This window comes from Cherax quadricarinatus, chromosome 12, assembly GCF_038502225.1.
Source record: "Cherax quadricarinatus isolate ZL_2023a chromosome 12, ASM3850222v1, whole genome shotgun sequence".
NCBI lineage: Eukaryota > Metazoa > Arthropoda > Malacostraca > Decapoda > Parastacidae > Cherax > Cherax quadricarinatus.
In genome coordinates, this window is record NC_091303.1 from 29,381,704 (window position 1) to 29,396,033 (window position 14,330).

General features: G+C 41.2%; 1 protein-coding gene across 3 annotated transcripts in view; it reads left to right on the top strand.

Moving 5' to 3' along the window:
* The window catches only part of LOC128686616 (uncharacterized), a 414,352-nt gene that overhangs the window by 268,621 nt on the left and 131,401 nt on the right, over window positions 1-14,330 (top strand). Inside the window, exon 1 of one of the 3 annotated variants that reach the window (XM_070084302.1) lies at window positions 3,923-4,070. The exons of the other annotated variants lie outside the window; for them this stretch is intronic. The gene's annotated coding sequence lies outside the window, so the exon portion shown is untranslated. Of the gene's footprint in view, window positions 1-3,922; window positions 4,071-14,330 lie in introns of those variants that run through there. 3 annotated transcript variants of the gene reach the window in all.

Below are 14,330 nucleotides of genomic sequence, written 5' to 3' on the forward strand. Positions count from 1 at the left end.
CTCCCATTATCAAGGAACAATAAAAGTAATGCATCAAAGGAAGGCATATAAAGGGTCTAGACCACATCTCACTATCACATCCCAAAACAAGGCAACACCTAATGCGCGACTCATAAGAAAGAGAATACTGCAGCAGGCCCGCTATATATATATATATATATATATATATATATATATATATATATATATATATATATATATATATATATATATATATATATATATATATATATATATATATTAGACACCTCGATTCACTTCGGAGACGAGCACAGGGGCACTGTTACGAGATCTTGGAACTGATAAGATTACGATGTGGCTTTTGGCAGGTTAGGACAAAAGTATGTTTATAAAACTGCCATACTCAGAAATTGTATCACTGCCTTTTTATTTACAATTTATTCTACTTCACCATTCATTATAACTGCTTTTTCTTGGCCGTTGTTATCTAAAAACTTTATATAACCTAGTCCAAACCTTATTTTCTTTCTAGATTTACTGTCAACCTCCCTTGAATCAGCCGCTCAAACAACTTATATCGTATAGACTTATGTTTTTCCCTTCTATTACTAAACAATTATTAAATCGTCTAGGTACGATCTGACTCTTTCCAAACCTCATATCACTTAACGAATATTATCTAAGGCGTTTTTCATACTAAAAGGCAAAACAATGTGGCAATGGTGGTTCATGTATCAGTAGTGTCTCCTGGTGCAGGCTTTATTCACGTGTTGACTCGTTCAGTGGTTAAACATCTGTTGGCTTTCCGGATATATATTTTATCGTTACAGGTATCCTGGAGACAATTTACGATGAGAGAAATGGCTCACAAAGGTTGAGAGTTCACTCGATCGCTGGTCACTGGAAGTTAATAATAAGTTTTCAGGCGATCTAGCTACAACTTAGTAATTCAACCCTGCCACCACATCCATCACATCATTCACTTTTGTCACAGTATTAACTTCGTGATGTTCAGTGCACATTCTCATTGTGCCTTCTTTTTTGTTTAGTAACCATTAAACATGAACATTTCCACCCAAAAGGCCACATAGAAAAAATGTTCACTGTACGCGAAACTTTCATGAAAGATATCTACTGGATCTAAGAGATATTTATCCCACCATTAGAATTCTAGCAGCGCGATGTAATAAACTGTCTATCAGCTAACACCTTGTTAACATAACCATTTTCAAAATTCTCCAAATGCAGGCTACATCAGGTCCCATGACATCTTGCTCCGGAACGAAATACAAAAAAAAGACTTATTGATTCCAACAGTCCAAAAATGGAAATTAGTAAATAAAACGGTTATAATCATAACCATTATTTTTAAAGGGGGTGGATGGGTCAGCCAGTGGAAGGCTTCAATCAGATGATTAAAAGCTTCATCGGCGGGTCATGTTATGACTAAGACCCGCGTCAGGAAATACTTGTCCTGTTTCCTGACGTATCTTACCTAACCTAACCAGTCTTAAAAATATATTTAAAGAGGAGATAGTAGGCTACGTACACCTAAAAAAAAAAATAACAGGAATAGGCTTGGGGTAAAATCTAGTATCGAAAGTAGCAGAAAGAGATGGCGTTCAACAAAGACAAAATTTATTAAGGAAGAGTAAAGAGCGTAGTCTTGATGGACTCTCCTCAAGTTCTAATGATCGTTGAAGGTTCACACACCTCCCAGTGCCACACATGACATAAGATACCATTCGCTGATGTTATTTATCCAGCCAAAGATGATGTTTACTGTGGTTATCCCTAGAGAGCTCTTGATCCATGGATCTGTGAGTGTTGTTTCACCTTGTAACATACCAAGCAGCTATATAACGCTTGAGAATTACTGCTGTTAGGTAAAAGGACACAAGTCGGTAATTCTACTAATATTAATACAGAAAATTACTGCTGCTCCAAGAAGATAATAATAATAATAATAATAATAATAATAATAATAATAATAATAATATTAATAATAATAATAATAATAATAATAATAATGACTTCAAGTGTGTATCAGTCTGTAGTGGAAGGAAGGCGGGGTAGGGGTCGGCCTAGGAAGGGTTGGAGGGAGGGGGTAAAGGAGGTTTTGTGTGCGAGGGGCTTGGACTTCCAGCAGGCATGCGTGAGCGTGTTTGATAGGAGTGAATGGAGACAAATGGTTTTTAATACTTGACGTGCTGTTGGAGTGTGAGCAAAGTAACATTTATGAAGGGATTCAGGGAAACCGGCAGGCCGGACTTGAGTCCTGGAGATGGGAAGTACAGTGCCTGCACTCTGAAGGAGGGGTGTTAATGTTGCAGTTTAAAAACTGTAGTGTAAAGCACCCTTCTGGCAAGACAGTGATGGAGTGAATGATGGTGAAAGTTTTTCTTTTTCGGGCCACCCTGCCTTGGTGGGAATCGGCCGGTGTGATAATAAAAAATAAAAAAATAAAAATAATAATAATAATATTATTATTATTATTATTATTATTATTATTATTATTATTATTATTAAAATTAATAATAATAATAAATATAATAATAGTGAAAATAATAATAATGAAAATATTAATAATAATTATAAAAATAATAATGGTTGCTATATTGTTCCTTCCTCCATTCATTCCATGATAATCTTAGAACATCTTTTTTAATCAACTTTAAATTTCAAAGTTGGTGTATATTGTTTAAAGGAATATTAGAACTATTATTACCAACACTACTTCTGGAGCCAGAAGTAGTGTTGCCAGTGAGGGTAGAGAACAGTGGCACAAGCGAGTGTTGGAACCATAAGTAGTTAATTTGAGGGGATGGGGAGGGGGAACTAAGCAACAATTTATTGTACTTACCAATGTTAGTTGTACCTCAGAGCCAGATGGGTTTTTAGAGACACTAAGCTGCACCAGCCTCTCCTCCGAGACCCACACACACTCCCACCCACAAAGTCGGGCCTATCAAATATTACAACATAAAAATTAATAACAATAATGTTGGTAAATTACAAGATATTGAGCGGACTGTATGATGGTTTGTGACTTGAAAAGAAAGGTGGGGGATCTGTTGAGTATACATTTTACAAAAATATGTGCATATTATATAAAGAGCACTCACCATTTGATTACTGGATCACAGTTATTATATTTATGTAACACACCCTAACGCTACCACTACAGCTAGAATTTACGTTGGCCAACCCAAAACTACTGTACATTATGGGTAAGCATCACTTAGCTAAGGTGTGCTCCTAGGAAGAATCGGTGTCCTCTATTTTTCCGTTCTTGTTGCCGAAATGTAAGGGTTTTCTACACTATCCTAATTCTTTAGCGGGAACGTGTCAGCAATTTCTAAATTACGGATTGAGGCCTATGTACACCAACTGAACTTCAATAACGCCTGATTACATTCCACTATTAAAGAACCAGTGTTCAGACATTCAGTTTCAATATGGCATCTCCCTTTCCGCTTCACTCTCCGGCTGTTCCACATCCCCCTTCACTTAAAATTTCTCGAAAGATCCAAATAACATCACATTTTAATACGCAATTATTATATTATTCATTTATATATTCTACCTTTAGGAAAATTATGTAAAAAAAAATCCACAAGTAGTGTTGGTAGTAAGGGATGAGAGCAATGGTATAAGCGAATGTTAAGAGCCAGAAGTAGTGAGGGTAGAGAGCAGTGGTATAAGCGAGTGTTGGAGCCAGAGGCGGCGCGGCTAGCAGCAGTTATCCTCATAGTAATGACGGTGTTTAGGCCAGCAGGTGCTACTCTCACCTGTGCTAATGAGATACACACATTTTCACGTTTTCTGCATATCCGGCCAGATACGCGACTCCCATTTTCTTTCTCCCACGCCCAGTAATCATGCAAGTTGTGGTTTGAAGCACATGCCATGATTATAAAAGTGAATATATGTAATTCTCGGGAAGGAACATCCTAAACATCATTTTACATTTCCAGACACCATGGTGATAACACGAGACCAAGGCTGTCTCGAAACTCAAGGACCGAGAAACCGCCCTAGAGCCATGACTGTCTACATTCTCAAGGATTTATTCATCGCCCTAAGCAAGGACTGTCTCAAATATCCAGGTGAAGGTGCAGTCTAAGTAATGAATTGTTTCACCTTCACATCCATGTGATGAATTTAGCGCTTTCTCTGAATCTATAATAACACTCACCAGACGACATAGTTCTCTATCCTCTTCGGTAATAATCTCTTGTTTAATGGAGTCCATTTTGTTGGTTTATGTCAGATGGGTATCCCACACCCCACACCTTGCACCCCAAACCTCACACTCCTAACATGACATCACTCACATTAACGTCACACCTGAGACATCTAAACCTGGAATGTAAGTAATGAAATGAGGAGTTTTACTTAATCGATCTTCACAACAGACATTAGTGTTACTCAGTGTTACTCGGTGTTACTCGCTCCCGACATAATACGCGGCTACACTCCGGTTTAGGGCAGAGATTGCTTCATATGCAGTCGACGCCCCGTGAATGTAAACAGACTTTACATTGTTAAATTAACAACTTGAGTAAACAAGATGTCCTGTGGCAACATCACACCACAACACCTGCCCTTCCATGAACCAGGGTTCACCAGGTGACAACCTCACACCACAACACCTGCACTATCGTGAACCAGGGTTCACTAGGTGACAACCTCACGCCACAACACCTGCACTACCATGAATCAGGGTTGACCAGGTGAAAACCTCACACCACAACACCTGCACTACCATGAATCAGGGTTCACCAGGTGAAAACCTCACACCACAACACCTGCACTACCATGAACCAGGGTTCACCAGGTGACAACCTCACACCACAACACCTGCACTATCGTGAACCAGGGTTCACCAGGTGAAAACCTCACACCACAACACCTGCACTACCATGAACCAGGGTTCACCAGGTGACAACCTTACACCGCAACACCTGCACTACCATGAACCAGGGTTCACCAGGTGACAACCTCACACCACAACACCTGCACTACCATGAACCAGGGTTCACCAGGTGATAACTTCACACCACAACACCAGCACTACCATGTACCTGGGTCCTTCAAGTGACAACTTCACACCTGCACTACCATGAACCACTGTCTAACAAGTGACATCTTTACTCAGGTCCCGGGTCTTTCCTGATCCTCCCTCAGTAGTGCCTGTGGATGGTTGTAGATCAGTTCCAATATCACTCTCGTCTGGTACTTGTTGTCTTACAATTATAATCACTTGCTCTTACACAAACGGCCCCTCAAGGAAGGTTCCTTGATGTTGGTGAGGGGCTCTTGATTTAGGGAATTGGATCTGTGCTCCAGTTCCCCGAATTAAGCCTGAATGTCTTCCACATCCCCCCCCAGGCGCTGTATAATCCTCCGGGTTTAGCGTTTCCCCCTTGATTATAATAATAATCTTACACAAACGGACTCTAGCGGACTGTAAGGCAAAAATATGAAGAGTGAACACAAGAAAGGAACAATGTCAGTTTGAGGCATAACAGTTATTACCGGTTCTTAGGTATCCCCCGAGAGGAATACCTACTGTGGTTGTGGGATTTTTTCTCCAGGTTCTTGCACATAAACTGACAATGCCTCTTCTGATAGGCTTCAAACTTACATCGTTGGTGTGCTGCACCTAATGGAAGACTTTGATTGTTATTGATCTCCCTAGGTGCTCTTTCCTCAATTTTCCGTATCAACACATGACACTAGCTTTCGTGCATATTTATAATGCCTCTTCTTATCGGCTTCAAACTTACTAAGTTGATTTCTGGTGTTTCTTGTACAATTATATTTTTAAAACTGTATTGTATGTTTCCTACCAATAAGTAGAAAATTCCTCCTACTAACAACTTCAAACTTAAATGCTGACGAATTTATGGGAGAAACAAAGGTTACAGTTCAGTTTTAAGCTGCCTAGGTTTATGTTAGGTAAATGGATACAGACGGAACTAGCGCGTTTTACTGTGGCCATTTACCTAATAATTTGTCAGTAATTCGAAAATTATTACTGTTATTTAGGCTTTTATTTGTCAGTTTACTAATATACTTAATAAAATGGGGTAATTTTTTACGATGCAACAATTGGAGAAACCATTTTCTTTAAGTGCAACATTGAGAGCGCAGGTGTGTCTTGCAATATATTGCTAGAATTACCAACAATATGTTAAGTAAAAAGACACAAGTGCAACTAATACGACATTTTACTGTGTCAACGTTTCGCCCTTTAGGAACTTTGTCAAGCCGTTTGAGACAATCATACCTTCAGCCTGGAGTCGATGTAGTTAATTACATCGACTCCAGCCTGAGGGACTCATTACCGCAACGGCTTGACAAAGCTCCGGGAGAGAGAAACTTTACCACAATAAAATGTCATATTGGTTACTCTTGTGCCCTTTTACCTAACTAATACCTTGGTGATGGAAAAATAGGCGGGGGCTCTTATTGACCTTCCTAAGTCAAGGAAGTTTTCTGCTCTTATTGACCTACCAAAGTCAAGGAAGTTTTCTGCTCTTATTGACCTACCAAAGTCAAGGAAGGTTAGGGCTCTTATTGACCTAACAAAGTCAATGAAGGTTGGGGTTCTTACTGACCTCCCTAAGTCAAGGAACGTTGGGCTCTTATTGACCTTCCTAAGTCAAGGAAGTTTTCTGCTCTTATTGACCTACCAAAGTCAAGGAAGGGTTGGAGCTCTTATTGACCTCCCTAAGTCAAGGAAGGTTAGGGCTCTTATTGACCTAACAAAGTCAATGAAGGTTGGGGTTCTTACTGACCTCCCTAAGTCAAGGAACGTTGGGCTCTTATTGACCTTCCTAAGTCAAGGAAGTTTTCTGCTCTTATTGACCTACCAAAGTCAAGGAAGGGTTGGAGCTCTTATTGACCTCCCTAAGTCAAGGAAGGTTAGGGCTCTTATTGACCTAACAAAGTCAATGAAGGTTGGGGTTCTTACTGACCTCCCTAAGTCAAGGAACGTTGGGCTCTTATTGACCTTCCTAAGTCAAGGAAGGCTGGGGTTCTTATTGACCTCGCTAAGTCAAGGAGGGCTGGGGATCTTATTAACCTCCCAAAGTCAAGGAAGCTTGGAGCTCTTATTGACCTCCCTAAGTCAAGGAAGGTTGGGGTTCTTATTGACCTCCCTAAGTCAAGGAACGTTGGGTTCTTATTGACCTCCCTAAGTCAAGGAAGGCTGGGATTCTTATTGACCTCCCTAAGTCAAGGAAGGCTGGGATTCTTATTGACCTCCCTAAGTCAAGGAAGGTTGGGGTTCTTATTGACCTCCCTAAGTCAAGGAAGGTTGGGGTTCTTATTGACCTCCCTAAGTCAAGGAAGGCTGGGATTCTTATTGACCTCCCTAAGTCAAGGAAGGTTGGGGTTCTTATTGACCTCCCTAAGTCAAGGAAGGTTGGGGCTCTTATTGACCTCCCTAAGTCAAGGAAGGTTGGGGCTCTTATTGACCTCCCTAAGTCAAGGAAGGCTGGGATTCTTATTGACCTCCCTAAGTCAAGGAAGGTTGGGGCTCTTATTGACCTCCCTAAGTCAAGGAAGGTTGGGGTTCTTATTGACCTCCCTAAGTCAAGGAAGGTTGGGGTTCTTATTGACCTCCCTAAGTCAAGGAAGGTTGGGGTTCTTATTGACCTTTCTAAGTCAAGGAAGGTTGGGGCTCTTATTGACCTTTCTAAGTCAAGGAAGGCTGGGGTTCTTATTGACCTCCCTAAGTCAAGGAAGGTTGGGGTTCTTATTGACCTCCCTAAGTCAAGGAAGGTTGGGACCCTTATTGACCTCCCTAAGTCAAGGAAGGTTAGGGCTATTATTGACCTTCCTAAGTCAAGGAAGGCTGGGATTCTTATTGACCTCCCTAAGTAAAGGAAGGTTGGGTTCTTATTGACCTTCCTAAGTCAAGGAAGGTTGGGGCTCTTATTGACCTCCCTAAGTCAAGGAAGGTTGGGGCTCTCATTGACCTTCCTAAGTCAAGGAAGGTTAGGGCTCTTATTGACCTTCCTAAGTCAAGGAAGGTTAGGGCTCTTATTGACCTTCCTAAGTCAAGGAAGGTTAGGGCTCTTATTGACCTTCCTAAGTCATAGTTTATTAATTTAATAAAATAAACTGTGATGTTGGTTCCAGTGTGATTACTGGGGAATGTTTGTCTTACACAAGTGCAACACTTGGGAATGTTTGTCTTACACAAGTGCAACACTGGGGAATGTTTGTCTTACACAAGTGCAACACTTGGGAATGTTTGTCTTACACAAGTGCAACACTGGGGAATGTTTGTCTTACACAAGAGCAACACTGGGGAATGTTTGTCTTACACAAGTGCAACACTTGGGAATGTTTGTCTTACACAGGTGCAACACTTGGGAATGTTTGTCTTACACAAGTGCAACACTGGGGAATGTTTGTCTTACACAAGAGCAACACTGGGGAATGTTTGTCTTACACAAGAGCAACACTGGGGAATGTTTGTCTTACACAAGTGCAACACTGGGGAATGTTTGTCTTACACAAGTGCAACACTTGGGAATGTTTGTCTTACACAAGTGCAACACTGGGGAATGTTTGTCTTACACAAGTGCAACACTGGGGAATGTTTGTCTTACACAAGTGCAACACTTGGGAATGTTTGTCTTACACAAGTGCAACACTTGGGAATGTTTGTCTTACACAAGTGCAACACTTGGGAATGTTTGTCTTACACAAGTGCAACACTGGGGAATGTTTGTCTTACACAAGTGCAACACTTGGGAATGTTTGTCTTACACAAGTGCAACACTTGGGAATGTTTGTCTTACACAAGTGCAACACTTGGGAATGTTTGTCTTACACAAGTGCAACACTTGGGAATGTTTGTCTTACACAAGTGCAACACTTGGGAATGTTTGTCTTACACAAGTGCAACACTGGAGAATGTTTGTCTTTCACAAGTGCAACACTGGAGAATGTTTGTCTTACACAAGAGCAACACTGGGGAATGTTTGTCTTACACAGGTGCAACACTGGGGAATGTTTGTCTTACACAAGTGCAACACTTGGGAATGTTTGTCTTACACAGGTGCAACACTTGGGAATGTTTGTCTTACACAAGTGCAACACTTGGGAATGTTTGTCTTACACAAGAGCAACACTGGGGAATGTTTGTCTTACACAAGAGCAACACTGGGGAATGTTTGTCTTACACAAGTGCAACACTTGGGAATGTTTGTCTTACACAGGAGCAACACTTGGGAATGTTTGTCTTACACAGGTGCAACACTGGGGAATGTTTGTCTTACACAAGTGCAACACTTGGGAATGTTTGTCTTACACAAGAGCAACAATGGGGAATGTTTGTCTTACACAAGAGCAACACTGGGGAATGTTTGTCTTACACAAGAGCAACACTGGGGAATATTTGTCTTACACAAGAGCAACACTGGGGAATATTTGTCTTACACAAGAGCAACACTGGGGAATATTTGTCTTACACAAGAGCAACACTGGGGAATGTTTGTCTTACACAAGAGCAACACTGGGGAATGTTTGTCTTACACAAGAGCAACACTGGGGAATGTTTGTCTTACACAGGAGCAACACTGGGGAATATTTGTCTTCCACAAGAGCAACACTGGGGAATGTTTTTCTTACACAAGAGCAACACTGGGGAATGTTTGTCTTACACAAGAGCAACACTGGGGAATATTTGTCTTACACAAGAGCAACACTGGGGAATATTTGTCTTACACAAGAGCAACACTGGGGAATGTTTGTCTTACACAAGAGCAACACTGGGGAATATTTGTCTTACACAAGAGCAACACTGGGGAATGTTTGTCTTACACAAGAGCAACACTGGGGAATATTTGTCTTACACAACAGCAACACTGGGGAATGTTTGTCTTACACAACAGCAACACTGGGGAATATTTGTCTTACACAAGAGCAACACTGAGGAATGTTTGTCTTACACAAGAGCAACACTGGGGAATGTTTGTCTTACACAAGTGCAACACTTGGGAATGTTTGTATTACACAAGTGCAACACTGGGGAATGTTTGTCTTACACAAGTGCAACACTGGGGAATGTTTGTCTTATACAAGAGCAACACTGGGGAATGTTTGTTTTTCACAAGTGCAACACTTGGGAATGTTTGTCTTACACAAGTGCAACACTGGGGAATGTTTGTCTTACACAAGTGCAACACTGGGGAATGTTTGTCTTACACAAGTGCAACACTGGGGAATGTTTGTCTTACACAAGAGCAACACTGGGGAATGTTTGTTTTTCACAAGTGCAACACTTGGGAATGTTTGTCTTACACAAGTGCAACACTGGGGAATGTTTGTCTTACACAAGAGCAACACTGGGGAATGTTTGTTTTTCACAAGTGCAACACTTGGGAATGTTTGTCTTACACAAGTGCAACACTGGGGAATGTTTGTCTTACACAAGAGCAACACTGGGGAATGTTTGTTTTTCACAAGTGCAACACTGGGGAATGTTTGTCTTACACAAGAGCAACACTTGGGAAAGTTTGTTTTTCACAAGTGCAACACTTGGGAATGTTTGTTTTTCACAAGTGCAACACTGGGGAATGTTTGTCTTACACAAGAGCAACACTGGGGAATGTTTGTCTTACACAAGTGCAACACTGGGGAATGTTTGTCTTACACAAGTGCAACACTTGGGAATGTTTGTCTTACACAAGTGCAACACTGGGGAATGTTTGTCTTACACAAGTGCAACACTGGGGAATGTTTGTCTTACACAAGAGCAACACTGGGGAATGTTTGTCTTACACAAGAGCAACACTGGGGAATGTTTGTCTTACACAAGAGCAACACTGGGGAATGTTTGTCTTACACAAGAGCAACACTGGGGAATGTTTGTCTTACACAAGTGCAACACTGGGGAATGTTTGTCTTACACAAGTGCAACACTGGGGAATGTTTGTCTTACACAAGTGCAACACTGGGGAATGTTTGTCTTACACAAGTGCAACACTGGGGAATGTTTGTCTTACACAAGAGCAACACTGGGGAATGTTTGTCTTACACAAGTGCAACACTGGGGAATGTTTGTCTTACACAAGTGCAACACTGGGGAATGTTTGTCTTACACAAGTGCAACACTGGGGAATGTTTGTCTTACACAAGAGCAACACTTGGGAATGTTTGTTTTTCACAAGTGCAACACTTGGGAATGTTTGTCTTACACAAGAGCAACACTGGGGAATGTTTGTCTTACACAAGAGCAACACTGGGGAATGTTTGTCTTACACAAGTGCAACACTGGGGAATGTTTGTCTTACACAAGTGCAACACTGGGGAATGTTTGTCTTACACAAGTGCAACACTTGGGAATGTTTGTCTTACACAAGAGCAACACTGGGGAATGTTTGTCTTACACAAGAGCAACACTTGGGAATGTTTGTCTTACACAAGAGCAACACTGGGGACTGTTTGTCTTACACAAGAGCAACACTTGTTTGTTTTTCACAAGTGCAACACTGGGGAATGTTTGTCTTACACAAGAGCAACACTGGGGAATGTTTGTCTTACACAAGAGCAACACTGGGGAATGTTTGTCTTACACAAGTGCAACACTGGGGAATGTTTGTCTTACACAAGTGCAACACTGGGGAATGTTTGTCTTACACAAGTGCAACACTTGGGAATGTTTGTCTTACACAAGAGCAACACTGGGGAATGTTTGTCTTACACAAGAGCAACACTTGGGAATGTTTGTCTTACACAAGAGCAACACTGGAGAATGTTTGTCTTACACAAGTGCAACACTTGGGAATGTTTGTCTTACACAAGTGCAACACTTGGGAATGTTTGTCTTACACAAGTGCAACACTGGGGAATGTTTGTCTTACACAAGTGCAACACTTGGGAATGTTTGTCTTACACAAGTGCAACACTGGGGAATGTTTGTCTTACACAAGAGCAACACTGGGGAATGTTTGTCTTACACAAGAGCAACACTGGGGAATGTTTGTCTTACACAAGAGCAACACTGGGGAATGTTTGTCTTACACAAGAGCAACAATGGGGAATGTTTGTCTTACACAAGTGCAACACTGGAGAATGTTTGTCTTACACAAGAGCAACACTGGGGAATGTTTGTCTTACACAAGTGCAACACTGGGGAATGTTTGTCTTACACAAGAGCAACACTGGGGAATGTTTGTTTTTCACAAGTGCAACACTTGGGAATGTTTGTCTTACACAAGTGCAACACTGGGGAATGTTTGTCTTACACAAGTGCAACACTGGGGAATGTTTGTCTTACACAAGTGCAACACTGGGGAATGTTTGTCTTACACAAGTGCAACACTGGGGAATGTTTGTTTTTCACAAGTGCAACACTTGGGAATGTTTGTCTTACACAAGTGCAACACTGGGGAATGTTTGTCTTACACAAGAGCAACACTGGGGAATGTTTGTTTTTCACAAGTGCAACACTTGGGAATGTTTGTCTTACACAAGTGCAACACTGGGGAATGTTTGTCTTACACAAGAGCAACACTGGGGAATGTTTGTTTTTCACAAGTGCAACACTTGGGAATGTTTGTCTTACACAAGTGCAACACTGGGGAATGTTTGTCTTACACAAGAGCAACACTTGGGAATGTTTGTTTTTCACAAGTGCAACACTTGGGAATGTTTGTCTTACACAAGTGCAACACTGGGGAATGTTTGTCTTACACAAGAGCAACACTGGGGAATGTTTGTTTTTCACAAGTGCAACACTGGGGAATGTTTGTCTTACACAAGTGCAACACTTGGGAAAGTTTGTTTTTCACAAGTGCAACACTTGGGAATGTTTGTTTTTCACAAGTGCAACACTGGGGAATGTTTGTCTTACACAAGTGCAACACTGGGGAATGTTTGTCTTACACAAGTGCAACACTTGGGAATGTTTGTTTTTCACAAGTGCAACACTTGGGAATGTTTGTCTTACACAAGTGCAACACTGGGGAATGTTTGTCTTACACAAGTGCAACACTTGGGAATGTTTGTCTTACACAAGTGCAACACTGGGGAATGTTTGTCTTACACAAGAGCAACACTGGGGAATGTTTGTCTTACACAAGAGCAACACTGGGGAATGTTTGTCTTACACAAGAGCAACACTGGGGAATGTTTGTCTTACACAAGAGCAACAATGGGGAATGTTTGTCTTACACAAGTGCAACACTGGAGAATGTTTGTCTTACACAAGAGCAACACTGGGGAATGTTTGTCTTACACAAGTGCAACACTGGGGAATGTTTGTCTTACACAAGAGCAACACTGGGGAATGTTTGTTTTTCACAAGTGCAACACTTGGGAATGTTTGTCTTACACAAGTGCAACACTGGGGAATGTTTGTCTTACACAAGTGCAACACTGGGGAATGTTTGTCTTACACAAGTGCAACACTGGGGAATGTTTGTCTTACACAAGTGCAACACTGGGGAATGTTTGTTTTTCACAAGTGCAACACTTGGGAATGTTTGTCTTACACAAGTGCAACACTGGGGAATGTTTGTCTTACACAAGAGCAACACTGGGGAATGTTTGTTTTTCACAAGTGCAACACTTGGGAATGTTTGTCTTACACAAGTGCAACACTGGGGAATGTTTGTCTTACACAAGAGCAACACTGGGGAATGTTTGTTTTTCACAAGTGCAACACTTGGGAATGTTTGTCTTACACAAGTGCAACACTGGGGAATGTTTGTCTTACACAAGTGCAACACTTGGGAATGTTTGTCTTACACAAGTGCAACACTGGGGAATGTTTGTCTTACACAAGTGCAACACTTGGGAATGTTTGTTTTTCACAAGTGCAACACTTGGGAATGTTTGTCTTACACAAGTGCAACACTGGGGAATGTTTGTCTTACACAAGTGCAACACTTGGGAATGTTTGTTTTTCACAAGTGCAACACTGGGGAATGTTTGTCTTACACAAGAGCAACACTGGGGAATCTTTGTCTTACACAAGTGCAACACTGGGGAATGTTTGTCTTACACAAGTGCAACACTGGGGAATGTTTGTCTTACACAAGAGCAACACTGGGGAATGTTTGTCTTACACAAGTGCAACACTGGGGAATGTTTGTCTTACACAAGAGCAACACTGGGGAATGTTTGTTTTTCACAAGTGCAACACTTGGGAATGTTTGTCTTACACAAGTGCAACACTGGGGAATGTTTGTCTTACACAAGAGCAACACTGGGGAATGTTTGTTTTTCACAAGTGCAACACTGGGGAATGTTTGTCTTACACAAGTGCAACACTTGGGAAAGTTTGTTTTTCACAAGTGCAACACTTGGGAATGTTTGTTTTTCACAAGTGCAACACTGGG